Here is a 13738-nt window from a genome sequence, read left to right on the forward strand (position 1 = left end):
AGGGGGTAAGCGTGCTTCCTGGGGTGTAGCAGTGAGAGAGGTTGTAGCCAACAGGTGGTCATTGGCTACCTGGAGCTTTCTTTCGCTCCTGGTAGGATTAGCAACGTGTCCTTTTGGGCCTGTTGAGCGTCCCGTAATTGTTTGTTATTTTCGTTGGCAACCGCGGTTAAAGCTTGGTCTCGGGAGCATGTCTGTGGTTCGGCAGGTCGCCAAAACTTGGTTGCCTTAACCGTGCCAGCGGATAGCAGTGAGTAATATGCCCGTCGCCGCCAACAGAAGACTCTCTTCTGTTGTGCTTTTGGGTTCACGTGTACTTCTATTAGTCCCGGTTTGGTGTGCTGCGGTAGAGGGGAGTGTGAGGCACCCTTTCTGCAGGTTGTTGCTTGCTCTTGTATTAAAGGAGTAGTAAAGGGAAAATGCATGTTTAGCCCTGTTTTAAGGGTGACATGATTATATACAATGGTTCAGATCAAAACATTGACAAAACTAGCACTTTTGAGAAAGTCTGATAATTGCTCTACCACCATTTTGGTCATACAATGGATGTGGGTGGGCACGTTGAAAAATCATTCAAAAAACATGTTAAACGCTCAATTTCAAAGACAAGAAACTCACCGAGGTGTTAGTTGGCGTTCCGACATATAATTCGCCATAAAGTAAGATTCTAGTTAATCTGGAAAGACTTTTTAAAATATTTAGCATAGAACTATTTAGTCGCAGCACATACGTGTGTAAACTTCCGCAAACTAGGTAGCCTAGCAACATAAACAATAACAATAGCTACCGTTAGTAGTTCCGCTTCCTGAATCCCCTCCTTCCTGGATTGATCTACACATCTACAATGGTCGCTTCAATACAAGTCAATGGATTTCATAAAATGATCAATAAAACCCTACAGGATTCATACTTTGCGGCAAATTTGATGTCAGAACACCAACAGACACCAATTACCCCCTCGGAACAACGGCACGTCGAAACAATGAGACGTCGGAATAATGGGTAATATTCGGAACATTGAGTGGTCGGAATAATGGAATGTCGTAAATATGGCATAGCACCTTTTTTTTTTTTTCATAACATTTTATTCAACCCACTGTGTAAAATTTAGGAGGTTGCCGGGATGGCCGCCTGGGTCCTCTGCACAGACAGCTTGGTGTGAGTCTTGGCCAGATGGTCAGTGAACTCCTGGTAGGGCGACTTGGTGAACACAGTCTCCTTCCAGAGATCAGGGGTCAGGCAGCTGTAGGGTTTGGAGATGGCGTCGAAGGTAGCCTTGGCGAAGTTGCCCAGGGTGGCGGTGCAGCCTCGGGCCGAGGTGTAGCAGTCATCGATACCGGCCATCATGAGCAGCTTCTTGGGCACCGGGGCTGACACGATGCCGGTACCGCGGGGTGCCGGGATCAGGCGCACCAGCACGGAGCCGCAGCGGCCCGTCACCTTGCAGGGCACAGTGTGGGGCTTGCCAATTTTGTTCTACTAGTAGCCCCTCCTCACGGGCACGATGGACAGCTTGGTCAGGATGATGGCGCCGCGGATGGCCGTGGCCACCTCCTTGGAGCACTTCAACCCCAGGCCGACGTGGCCGTTGTAGTCACCAATGGCGACGAAGGCCTTGAACCTGGTGCGCTGACCGGCCCTGGTCTGTTTCTGCACAGGCATGATCTTCAGCACCTCATCCTTCAGAGCGGACCCCAGGAAGAAGTCGATGATCTCAGACTCCTTGATGGGCAGAGAGTACAGGTAGATCTCCTCCAGAGACTTGATCTTCATGTCCTTCACAAGGCAACCCAGCTTGGTCACTGGCACCCATTCCTTGTCCTTGGACTTGCCGCCCCTGGCACCACGGCCCCTGCCACAACCCCTGCCGCGTCCACGGCCCCCAGAGTCGAAATCTCCACGGATACCTCCTCTAGCACCGGCGTCGTCCGCCATTTGGTGATCTGTAGAACAGGAAGGTTGTATTGTAAGCTTGTAAACTGCAAACATTTTTAACAGCTCATACACACATTATACATGAAAATGTTCCCATTCATACATTCATTCATACTTACATGTAAGTATCTAAGCTGTGTGACTTGCATACTTTTCGCGGTATGACGATTTGTTCGACAACCATGCTCCCCATTCAAACAAATGGCACTCCACTACTCCACAACTTTTGAGCTGCTTATTTAGAATTCATACCCCTTTTCTAACTTGTCGCCATGCCTACAATTTTTAAACTGTACAGACATATTATACATGAAAATGTTCAGCAAGTTCCCAGGATTCCTACGCTGTCAATATCTAAGCTGTAACATTTATAGATTTTGAGAGAGAGCTGTCTGAAGCCGGCATGCCTCTACATTGAAGTGAATAAAGGGCTGCTCAGACTGTCAGTTGGAATTTGGGGACACAAGCAGGCTCTCTTAAAGGTACAGGCACTGTTTTATGACACATCTCCACAACTGCTCGGCCCCGGAGTGGACTATAGACACGTGGTCTACTCTGAGGGGTGCATGGGGATGGCCTGGCAATCACTGACCTGCCCCCCACCACCTCTGACCCGAGGGGGCGGAGTCTCGTCACCATGCCAATATCCAGCCAAAGACCCCACAACTAAGTCCCTGGAGCTACAGACACATGGTCTTCACTGGTGGGTGCATGGAGATTGCCCGGATGTCAGTGCACTGCACTGACCTGCTCTGACTGGAGGGGACGGAGTCTCGCCATCACACCACTATCCACGCAGACCTCACAACACAGCCTCTGAGTTGGCTAGAGACACATAGTTTTCACTGGTGAAGGCAGGTGGGTAGCCCGGCACGGCCTACACTGTCCACGACCGGCTCTGACCCAAGGGGGCGGAGTCTCGCCACCACACCACTGAACACGCCACGGACACCACAACTCAGCCCTTCAGTGGGCTAGAGACACATGGTCTTCACAGGTTGGTGCATGGAGATTGCCAAGAGGTCACTGTACTGTCCCCAATGGGTTGTGACCGAAGGAGGCGGAGTCTCGCTACCACACCACTAGTCATGTCAAGTCAAGTCAGCTTTATTTATATAGCAGTTTCATACAAGTGAATGTAATTCAAAGTGCTTCACAGTGATAATTAAACAGTACAATCAAATTGAATAATACAATCAAATCAATCAATACAGGCAGTACAATGGTAAAATTGTATATATTGTATTGTATAATAAAATAAGATAAAAACAATAAAATAAGATAAAACAAGATAAATGGATAAAATGACAACAACAAAAATAACAATACAATAATAAAAGTAGGAGCACATGCTATAATAATATCTGGACTTGAAAATAAAATGCAGTTCAATTAAATGATTATTCAAAGGCCCAAACAAAGAGCAACGTTTTCAGCCTTGATTTAAACACATGACAGTGGGAGCGTGCCTGACTTCTACAGGAAGTTGACCTGTGCCCAGGGATCTAAGCAAACTGCTATGGTTGTAAGGTTTGAGCATGTCCAGGATGTAACTGGGTCCTGAACCATTTAGGGCTTTTAAAAACTGTGAGCATCATCTTTAAAATCTATTCTGTGTTTGACTGGAAGCCAATGCAGTGATTTGAGGATGGGTGTGATATGTGTGCTTCTTTTGGTTCTAGTAAGGACTCTGGCAGTAGCATTCTGGATGAGTTGGAGATGTTTTGTGGACTTTTTGGAGAGACCAGTGAAAAGAGCATTACAGTATTCTAAGTCTTGGAACGACATACAGCTTCTAAATCTGGCTATATTCCTTTGGTGATAAAAGACCTATCCACTATCCACACTATGGACCACGGAACTCAGCCCATGTGGGCTAGAGACACATGGTCTTCACCGTTGGGTGCATAGAGATTGCCCAGAGGTCACTGTACTGTCCCCGACAGGCTTCCAAGCTTAAGCTATACATTCCATCATGTATTCCATCAGCTTTGACAGTATTACTCTATTGCTCATCTTTCAAGCTAAAGGCTCAGTTCAAGGCTTAAACTAATCAGGTTGAAAAGTTTAAAAGTATTTAAGTTCTTAGCTTTTTTAGGTAATGCAGTTCCAATTCTGCCAGTTTCACATTTCAGCTAAGCTTCCAGGTTTTCCAGCTTACAAGCTTTTTAGCAATACATTCCATCATTTATTCCATGTTTCAGCTTTGACAGTATTACAGTTCATCTTCCAGCTTTTGTAATGTATTTAAGTTTTTAGCTTCTTTAGGCAATGCAGTTCAGCTTCCAATTCTGCCAGTTTCACATTTCAGCTTCCAGGATTTACAGGTGTGATGCATTTGACATTTCAGATTTTTGACATTCATGCATTTACAGCAATGCTTTTGCTATCCCATTCAGCTGCTCAGCATTCACACGCATTTTCTGCAGGAAATGCAGTTTTCTAGTTTGTTTTGGAATCTGTGTTACCGTTTTCCTCAGTGACGGAGACCGGTGACTGTGTGTTAGTGCGGGGAATTGGGTTGAACATTCTGTCAATTCCCTTGCATGAACTAGAGTTAACCTCTGATATGGTCCAAGGGGAGGTTACCGTGGGAGTATGTCCGTCTCTACCGGTTGAAGGTGTGGAGATTATCCTAAGGAATAACCTAGCTGGTAGTCGTGTTTGGCGGGACGTGACTCCGCCTCTAGTGGTGTCTCCAGTGCCAATTGAGCAGTGACGCGTTCTATGACTAAAGTCGTTTCTGAGGCTACCCAGTCTAAGGGGGAGGGTGGGGGTTCTCCAATTTTTATGCCTGAGATATCATTGGCTGTTCCTCGTGAGGAGTTGATTAGAGAGCAAACTGATCCTACTTTAAAGGAGTTTTTTGACCAAGTTGTGCCCAAGGAGGATGTTACAAATGTGTCTCATGTTTATTTCCTTCAGGATGTTATGTTAATGAGAAGCGTGGTTCCTCCCAGCGAGTGTTTTCTAGCAGAGCCTGTCTATCAGGTTGTTGTGCCGGTTAAATATCGCGACTTCGTATTAGAAACCTCTCATGATAATGTTGCTGGGCATTTGGGCGGCAAGAAAACATATGGCCACATATTGAGACATTTTTATTGGCCTCCGCTAAAGCGTGATGTGTCCGCTTTTATTAAGACTTGGCATACATGTCAGCTCACTAGTAAGAATCAGCTACTCAAACCCTCTGTCTCCTATTCCGGCCATTAGTCAGCCATTTGAATACTTGATTATTGATTGTGTAGGACCCCTGCCTCGCTCTAAGTCTGGCTGCCTGTATTTATTCACCGTCATGTGTCAGACCACTAGGTTTCCAGCTGCCTATCCTCTAAGATCTATTACAACTAAGTCAGTACTGAAAGCCCTAACCCAGTTTATTTCTCTTTTTGAAATACCTAAGGTCATTCAAAGTGACCAGGGATCCAACTTCACCTCGCACCTGTTTGCTTAGGTCATCCAGCAGCTGCACGTCCAACACAACCTGGCCAGCGCCTACCATGCGCAGAGCCAGGGAGCGATGGAGAGGTTCCACCAGACCATGAAGTCCTTGCTCAGGTCGCATTGTATGGAGATGGGGAGGGACTGGGAAGAGGGGCTTCCCCAGGAAAGCACGGGTTTCAGCCCAAATTAATTGGTGTTTTGGTAGTGCTCCAAGGTGATTGGGTCAGCTCGCCACCTCCTACAAACCTGCAAGCTTATGTTAGTGATTTTCGCCGGAGTCATTATGCCGCAGGGGAGATGGCTAAGGAGCATTTGGTCTCCTCGCAGAGAGAAATGAAACGACTGTTTGACTGTGGGGCTGAGCTGCGTTGCTTTAGTCCCGTTGACCAGGTCAATGCTGCCAGGTTCACTAATAAATTAGATCTACTTAAGGGGTATTGGCAGGTGTTGTTGTCTCCCCGGGCGAGGGAACTTTCTGCTTTCATGACGCCCACTGGTTTGTTTTCGTATTCAGTTACAGTTCGTATTCAGTTTTGGTTTACGTAACGCACCTGCCTAATGGCTCATGAACAGGGTGGTCTCCGGCCTGGTTGACTGTGCCATCTATTTAGATGATGTAGTGGTCTATAGTCACACATGGGAGGAGCATGTGGAGCGCATCTGTGCGTTCTTTGACTGCCTGGGCTAAGCTGACCGTTAATTTGGCTAAGTGTGAGTTTGCTAAGGCAACAGCTACTTATCTAGGCAAGGTGGTTGGCCAGGGCGCAGTGCATCCTGTGTGTGCCAAGGTGGCCGCCATTGACCATTTTCCAGCTCCTACGACAAAAAGGGAGCTGATGTGCTTTCTAGGTATGGTGGGGAACTACCGTGGGTTTCGTAAGAACTTTTCCACAGTGGTTACCCCCCTTACTGATTTGTTGTAAAGCACCATTCATCTAGTCTCCTAGTGGTAAGCGGGCATTTGAGAATGCTAAACTTCTACTTATGGCGCGTTCCAGGCAACCCGTAACTTGTGTTTTTCCGACCTTCTACACTTGAAAATGCACTGGAATGGCAGTCAAACCCGTAACTTCCCACCGGTGAACTCGTACCAGATCGATGTACTCCCAGTTGCGCTCTCTGATGTCACACAGCCCTCTAAGCCAGATGGCAGCCCTCATGGGTATGGCGACAAAGATAACTTTAGGGCAACGTAAAGTAAATTTGTACATTGTAATCAAAATAGTACAAACGATTATGCACTACAATCTGCTATGTGTATGTAATGATGCCCAAATGTGTTGACAAGAGATAGCTAGTGCTAGCTAGCTAACATTAAGGTAAACCTGAACGTGACCATGCAAACAGCAAAAAGTCGATGATGTCAATAAATGAAATGTAACGTACGATTTCTTAGCATAGCGAAATTAGGCATACAATGTTTAGCTTGCCAGCTCTGACAATGTACCAAATCTCAAGCTTTTACCATATCGGCTTGTTTACATTTATCCAGAATACCACCCATTCAGACAGTTTGCCTGGAATGCTATGAAGTCGTGAGTCATGGCTTGAAGTCGTAACTTACGGGCTCAACATCCTATCTGGAACGCGGCATTAGCACCACCAACTACCGTAAATCCTCTAATACTGGCCTGCATTCAATTATAGGCCGGGTCTCTAATAATGGCTGGGAGCATGGTCAACATGGACAAATACAGGCCGGCTCCCTATAAAGGCCGGGTCAAAAAGTGAGTGGAAAAAAGTTCTGGGCTTTATCGTAGTTTTGGTTGCTATGCACGTTGTTTGAGGTGGTAACAAACGTGGCGCCGACCAGAAGAAAGTTTGATGTGAAATTTAAAGAGAGAGCTTTGCAGTATGCTGCAGAACATTTGGGAGAGCAAGCTGCAAAGCACTTTGGCATCGACCTGACGAGAATCAGATACTGGAGAAAGCAAAAGGTTGAACTGCGCTTAGCTGACAAGAAAAGAGCACGGCTAGCTGGTGGTGGGCAGAAGAAAGTTATCTTGGAGCGAGAAGCTAAACTTTCAGACTGGATCTACACAATGTGGGACAAACACAACCGAGTCTCGAGGAAAATGATAGCGTATAAGGTGGTTTTAACGCCTGCACTCGGGAGAGGCGGTCATAACGCCCAAACGGAGTGACAAGACTGATTTCTGGGCTTGTGCTTGCGACATTTTAAACTGCAACGGAAAAGTAAACGACTCTCCTACAATTACATATCATAGACAGTCTACCTTCATATTTTCTGCTTGTTATGTGCATATTTAGATATATAAAAATGACCACAAATCATCACTATGAATTCTGTGAAGTGTCGCCCTGAAAATATTGCTTGGCGATGCCTCGTCATTGTATGAGAATTCCATATTACTGTAGCAACGTTACTGTACCTAGGAGTTGGTGGAATGGGAGTTAAAGGACAATGCTCGTTTTTGACAACCTGGACCTTATTTACGGCATATTATAAGACGTTTCACTCACCGAGATAACTTTGGTGTAATTCGAAGGCCTGTAGAGGAAATTAAAAATCCAGCGCAAGCCAAGTATGTCCATGTAATGGCGGCGGACGGGGCACTGAGAATGCAGCTTCTAAAAATCTATTTTCTGCTGCGAAACGGTTGTTTTCATCAATCTGTCTTTATGAATCGCTAGTTGTGCTTACATAGAGCGTAGGCCTGTTGTGGTTTTTCACATGCCTCTGTAATATGATCTTTCGAAACGTCTTTAGACACGAAATAGCTTCCCCACTTGCTCCAGCACGCCTGCGCGCAAGCGTTGCTCCAGGATCCATTAGGCTATATAGCCCCACTCTCCCCATTGTTGAAGGAGTCCTCTATCACCACTGATTTGGTTAATTTTGTGGCGTTTAATCTCTGTTGGTTTCCATATTGCTATTCACCCTTCCACTCACCTACACCACTGATTTACTGGCGACACATCCCATTTAATATTTTATTGATTACATTTCTGTTTGGTATATTTTTGAATAAATCATTTGTTAATTATTTCCCTCTACTCCGCCCTGGCCTCCCCTTGTTTGTCATTGTCCTAGAGCCAGGACATACTATTTGCTACTGACATGACAATATAAACCATAGAATGACAATATAAACCCTAATTTTATCATCTGGTGGCTTTGTTGTGACAATATCCAGAGGCAAGGCAATCTTCGATGCTACAGTATACGTATATATATATATAGAAACGTTATTGTTTCTATCCATGAGAATATATCTCTCTAAAGCCCACCTGTACACACAGGCAGTAAACAAGACTGACTGATGAATTATTCAATCAGATGAGAATGGCCCAGACTAACGTGTCAATGTCAGCTAAACCGATGTTCTGTACAGCACAATAATTGTCTAGAAGGCAGAAGACGAGAGCTTCTTTGAATCATTCTCCATGGCTGTATGCAGCCCAGTGACAAATTCAACACGGAGAGACAAAGAGAGAGAGAGACAGAGAGAGAGAATATTGCCGGCAAGGTTTTTTTCCATGCATTTTTCATCCCCACCCTGAGAACGCAGTGGCTTGGAGTTTATTTAGATCAAAAGGATTCTTATTCAGCAACAGAGGAAAACACTTGAGTATGGAGGAGGAGTCCGCTCAGTGCCTCTCTCTGTTTTTGATATTCTATCTCCTATCAAACCTCACCTCTCCTCAGCTCATCTCTCATCTCCTCTATTCTCCTCTCTTGTCCTGTCCTCTCTTCTATGCTCCTCTATCCTCTCCTCTCTTCTCATTATCTCTCTCCGCTCACTGCTCTCTTCTCTATTCTCTTCTCCTCTCTTCTCTCTCTCCTCTCTCCTTCCGTTTTCAGGATGGTCTGGACTTTCAGCCACCCAGAACAATTTGAGTTTTCCCAGAAAATGGGGCACCAATCAGGAGATTGCATTTTAATTGCTGTTCCGCCACCAGTCCCTACAGTTCCCGTAGATGATGATGAGAAATACAACAGGAGTCTGCTAGTAGAATGAAGCAACGAGCGGTAATGTTAATGTTAGAAGAATAAACACAGCAATAAGAGCAGTTATTGCAGAAATGGACTGAATAACAACAATTAAAGAAGAACAAGAGTAGGCTATGCACTAGCAGAGTTTCTAAGCGGAAAAGATGCATTCACCTTTCTTCCAACTGCATTTGGCAAAAGTTTGATCTATGTTTTGTTATGCTGATTGGCTGGAGTTTGTCTGTCAAGGCAAGTACTCCCACCCACTCAAATCACTCTGGGCGGCTGGAAGTCCAGACCCTATCGGTGAAAAATATAAAATGTATTTTTTTCCGCTATGAGTCTAGTTTACCAGGCTACATTACATTACAGTCGTTTAGCAGATGCTTTTATCCAAAGCGACTAACAATAATTGCATTTAACGTAGGAAAAGCCAAAGCACTACTACTTGCTAGTGCACTCCTAGCTCACAAGTGCATCTCCAGGCGCTGTTTTCTCGTAGTTTACAATCAGTAATGAGCTCTAGGGCGCTTTAGGGACGAGAGCTGTGTTCCAAGCGCTTTTTAGTGCTATAGCGCCGTGAGCTCTAGACTTTTTTTGCAGTTGAGAAAAGTGAACTTTTTGGGCTAGAGCGCAGGCTGTAAAAAGCTGTTCTGATGACGACAGCGGTCGGTTTTAGGCAAAACTGCAGACACAGCAAGCGTTAGCACTAGCAACTACCAACTTTTAAGCAACCTTGTTCGCATTATCTTTGAAGTGTAGTTATATTAGATTATTTAGATGGCCTTCCCATAGTTTGGAAGGACAGAATTGTCCGTACCATTTTGAGTGAGTTAGTTTGCATTATATTCTGAGTTATTAGACTGTTAGCCTACCCCTCCTCCATCGTGAATGTGCCATCCCATTATTTATTTATAAAAAAAAATAAAAAATTAAACTCACGTTTGATTGGCTCATTTGGCTGAGATAGATCGTTGCATTTTTCCGATTTCCGCTGGATCTGAAGACCAAACGTACAGACAGATGCTGACAGCAAGCCATACAGTTGGGAATCATTCTGACAGCCGTTTAGGTACATCCACCACAATGTCGCCTCCCCCTCTGAAGACGATGAGGGATATCAGCTTTTTCACCGCAACTGTAAGAAACGTTAGCGTTAGCTAGGTTAGCTAGTTACTGGTAAACTAAGTAGCTAATGTTAGGCAGTAGCCACATGAAAACCAGGTTGGTACTAGCTAACGTTACCTAAACTAGCATCACTTGTCTTTCCATTGTGGCAAATTATCAACTGGTGCCGGCTAGCGAACTGTTAAGATGGCTTCTATCATCCTGTAACGGATAGCAGCAGCCATTACATTATTAGGTGGGCTAGTTTGCAGAAGCTAGCCCAATTTGTGATATTCTTTCTTTCTTTCTTTCTCTCTCTCTCTCTTTCTCTCTTTCTTTCTCTCTTTCTTTCTTTCTTTCTTTCTCTCTTTATTTCTTTCTTTCTTTCTCTCTTTCTTTCTTTCTCTCTTTCTTTCTTTATTTCTTTCTTTCTCTCTCTCTTTCTCTCTCTCTTTCTTTCTCTCTTTCTCTCTTTCTCTCTTTCTCTTTCTTTCTCTCTCTCTTTCTTTCTCTCTTTCTTTCTTTCTTTCTTTCTTTCTTTCTTTCTCTCTCTCTTTTGTGATAGTATTTTAGACTTGTCTAGTCAAAAGATTTACCAAGATACGTTCAAAAGGTTGAGTCTGGTTTATTGTGGAAAACATTACGAGCGCAAGGACTTCCTGAGAAACACAGCAAGGGTGGTTAGTCAGAGAAGTGAAGTCAGTCACTTCTGCCCTGGCTTATATTCAGTCAAAACACAGGTAAGTCTTTCTAGGATTTGATTGGCTGAGTTGTCTATGCGTCATCGTGAGGGGACGGATATCACACAGTGAAAGAAAGGAATGTGGGATGAAACTCACTTTGAATATGGCTTTGAATAGAGACAAAGAAAACAAAAGGTCTGAGGGAGGGCAGAAGGACATAAGGTGTGGCCTTTCTGACTTAAACAAAGAGAGGAGGATAGGCGGTGTTTTACATTTACAAAGGGGAGACTGAAACTAGGGTTTGCAGGGGACTTGGGGGGAGGTGATGAATTACAAAGACAAAGGTTTAAGGTGTTTGGATGTAAATTCCTGGACAATCCCCCATTTGTGCCTGAAACAGGTACACAAAAATAAAATATAAAATCCAAACAGTGTAAACAGTCAGCTATGCTATACATGTGGAAAGGAAATAATCTCTCCACTAGGTGGAGCAAAAAAAAAAAAAAATTCTCTTTTTTTATTATTTTCTTTCCACGTGCAAAATCACGCACCAAAACCCCTTGTTTCAGAATTTTGACAGGAAACAAGATAAAAAAAGATGACATGATTATATACTATTTATAGTCTAAGAGTGGACAACCATTCACCAAAAAAAAAACTTGATTTAACAAGGCAAAAAAAGATAAAATGGTTACCAGTGTAAGAAGGGCAAAAACCTCTTGGTCAATTTAGAGGAAAAACCCAAACTTATTTATCAACTCATGTTTCAACCATTGTAACTCTTATAAACAAATATGATATTTTTCAGATTATTTCAAAGTTCATTCACTCTTGTGAATAATCGCATGTGATGTCCTATGGAACATAGCTTCCATGTTTGCGTCTCTGAATGTTCAATGTAGGTTCCAGTGTGTGCGGTTAGAGGTGCAGTCATTGCTGTTGAGCTTGTCCACGTTGTCATAACAACCACGAGAAGGAGGTGACCGGCAAGGTCAGTCTCCGATTGCTCATCAGAGGAGAGGACAGTGTGGCGGTGACCGTCAAGGTCACTCTCCGATTGCTCATCAGAGGAGAGGACAGTGTGGCGGTGACCGCTTTTCCCTTGAGATCTCTGGTTTGGCTGCATGGACCGTCCTCTCAGCTACTTTTGACAGCTATTCCACACAGGCCAGAATGCCATGGTCCCTATTGTTCCATCTTTGACGGGTAGGTTCACCCCGCTACATCTCTCTGACGGGTAGGTTCACCCCGCTACATCTCTTTGACGGGTAGGTTCACCCCGCTACATCTCTTTGACGGGTAGGTTCACCCCGCTACATCTCTTTGACGGGTAGGTTCACCAAGCTACATCTCTTCTCTTCCATGTTTTCTGGCCTGTTCTCAGGCTGCTCATCTGCTCCTTGGTTTGGGATGCAACGGCGTCGAAGTTCTCTCGTGGGGACGGCCCCAGGTCGCGGATCAGGACCCAACCCCCAGGAGAGATGTGATGCAGGAACCCCTCCTTAGCCTCAGGAAATGGCGGTCCTCACTTTATTCCTCCATTTCTTTTTCTCCGCAGGTGGAGCAGATGCTTGTAGGTCAGAAATGTAGGCTCTTGAACTGAACCCGGTCCATCCCTGTACTGCTCCACGTAGGGTCGGCCCGGGTCGTGCTGCTGGAGGGCTCACCTCGGCGCTCCCGCTCCCCCAGTACAGGCTGATGAAGTGCTCCGTCTGTGGATCCACAGATGAGAGAGACAAACAGAGACAAAACAGAAGAGCAAAAAGAGAGTCCTCTGGTCTCCCGGTTCCCCTCCTTGGTCAGGAACGGTTATCAGCAGTCTGTTGGAGATTCTCAGAAACATGGTTAAGCGCAAGCTCCTCTTCTGCATTTGAGGACAGAGTATTTGGGCACTGCTTCGGACAAAATGGTCTCTTCTCTGTTTCATACTTATCTGTCGCTCACAGTGAGTAGGTGACATGGCGTTGGTCTGCATCTCACGAACCCCAGATCGCCCATCTGTAGGGAAACAGGCCAGTAACCTCCATCTCCACCTCCGGTGTCCTGTGCCCGTCTCCTGGTTCGGCATTCACCCATCACTCCCGGAACGACAGTTGTCTGTAAAAAACACTCAGAAAAAACACTCAGGCCCGATGAATGTGCCTCAAACTATAAACATGAGATATTTAACATAACCATTTAAAATATATATAAATTGGGTTATGAGATGCTGCATTCAGATTAAGACACTGGCAACCCTTATCTATTCCCCCCACTATTATGCACTAACCTTATGTCTTAAGCTACATATCAGAAAAAGAGACAAAACAAACAGTTAAACAGACAAACAGCAGGTCCCAAGCAGTCCCCAGGAAAGCATGATCCAGGCTTTTCAAAGATCTGCCCCCCAGGGTCCATAGCACCTGAAAAATAAAACTCAAACACATACTGGGTTCAATAGCAGAGGGGAAGGCCTAATGCCAACTCCTCAAAAAACACATCATCATTATATGAATGAAATTCATACAGTAGAAATGCATAAAACGAACAGCTTATGGCCATTCATTGACTATTGAAACAAACTCCTGAATCAAACACCTATTCAAAACCCTGTCAGACTTTTGAGTTCGCTCTACAT

At 44.8% G+C, this 13738-nt stretch overlaps 1 pseudogene across 1 annotated transcript; it reads right to left on the minus strand.

Annotated features, from left to right (window-relative positions):
* Window positions 1-1076: 1076 nt before the first annotated feature.
* Window positions 1077-1932, minus strand: LOC311318011 (small ribosomal subunit protein uS5-like; annotated as a pseudogene). The gene has a single exon. The product of its transcript is annotated as a small ribosomal subunit protein uS5-like (transcript).
* Between the last annotated feature and the right edge of the window lie 11806 nt (window positions 1933-13738).

The sequence above is a fragment of the Borostomias antarcticus genome (assembly GCF_949987555.1).
Source record: "Borostomias antarcticus genome assembly, chromosome: 14".
Taxonomy (NCBI): Eukaryota; Metazoa; Chordata; class Actinopteri; order Stomiiformes; family Stomiidae; genus Borostomias; species Borostomias antarcticus.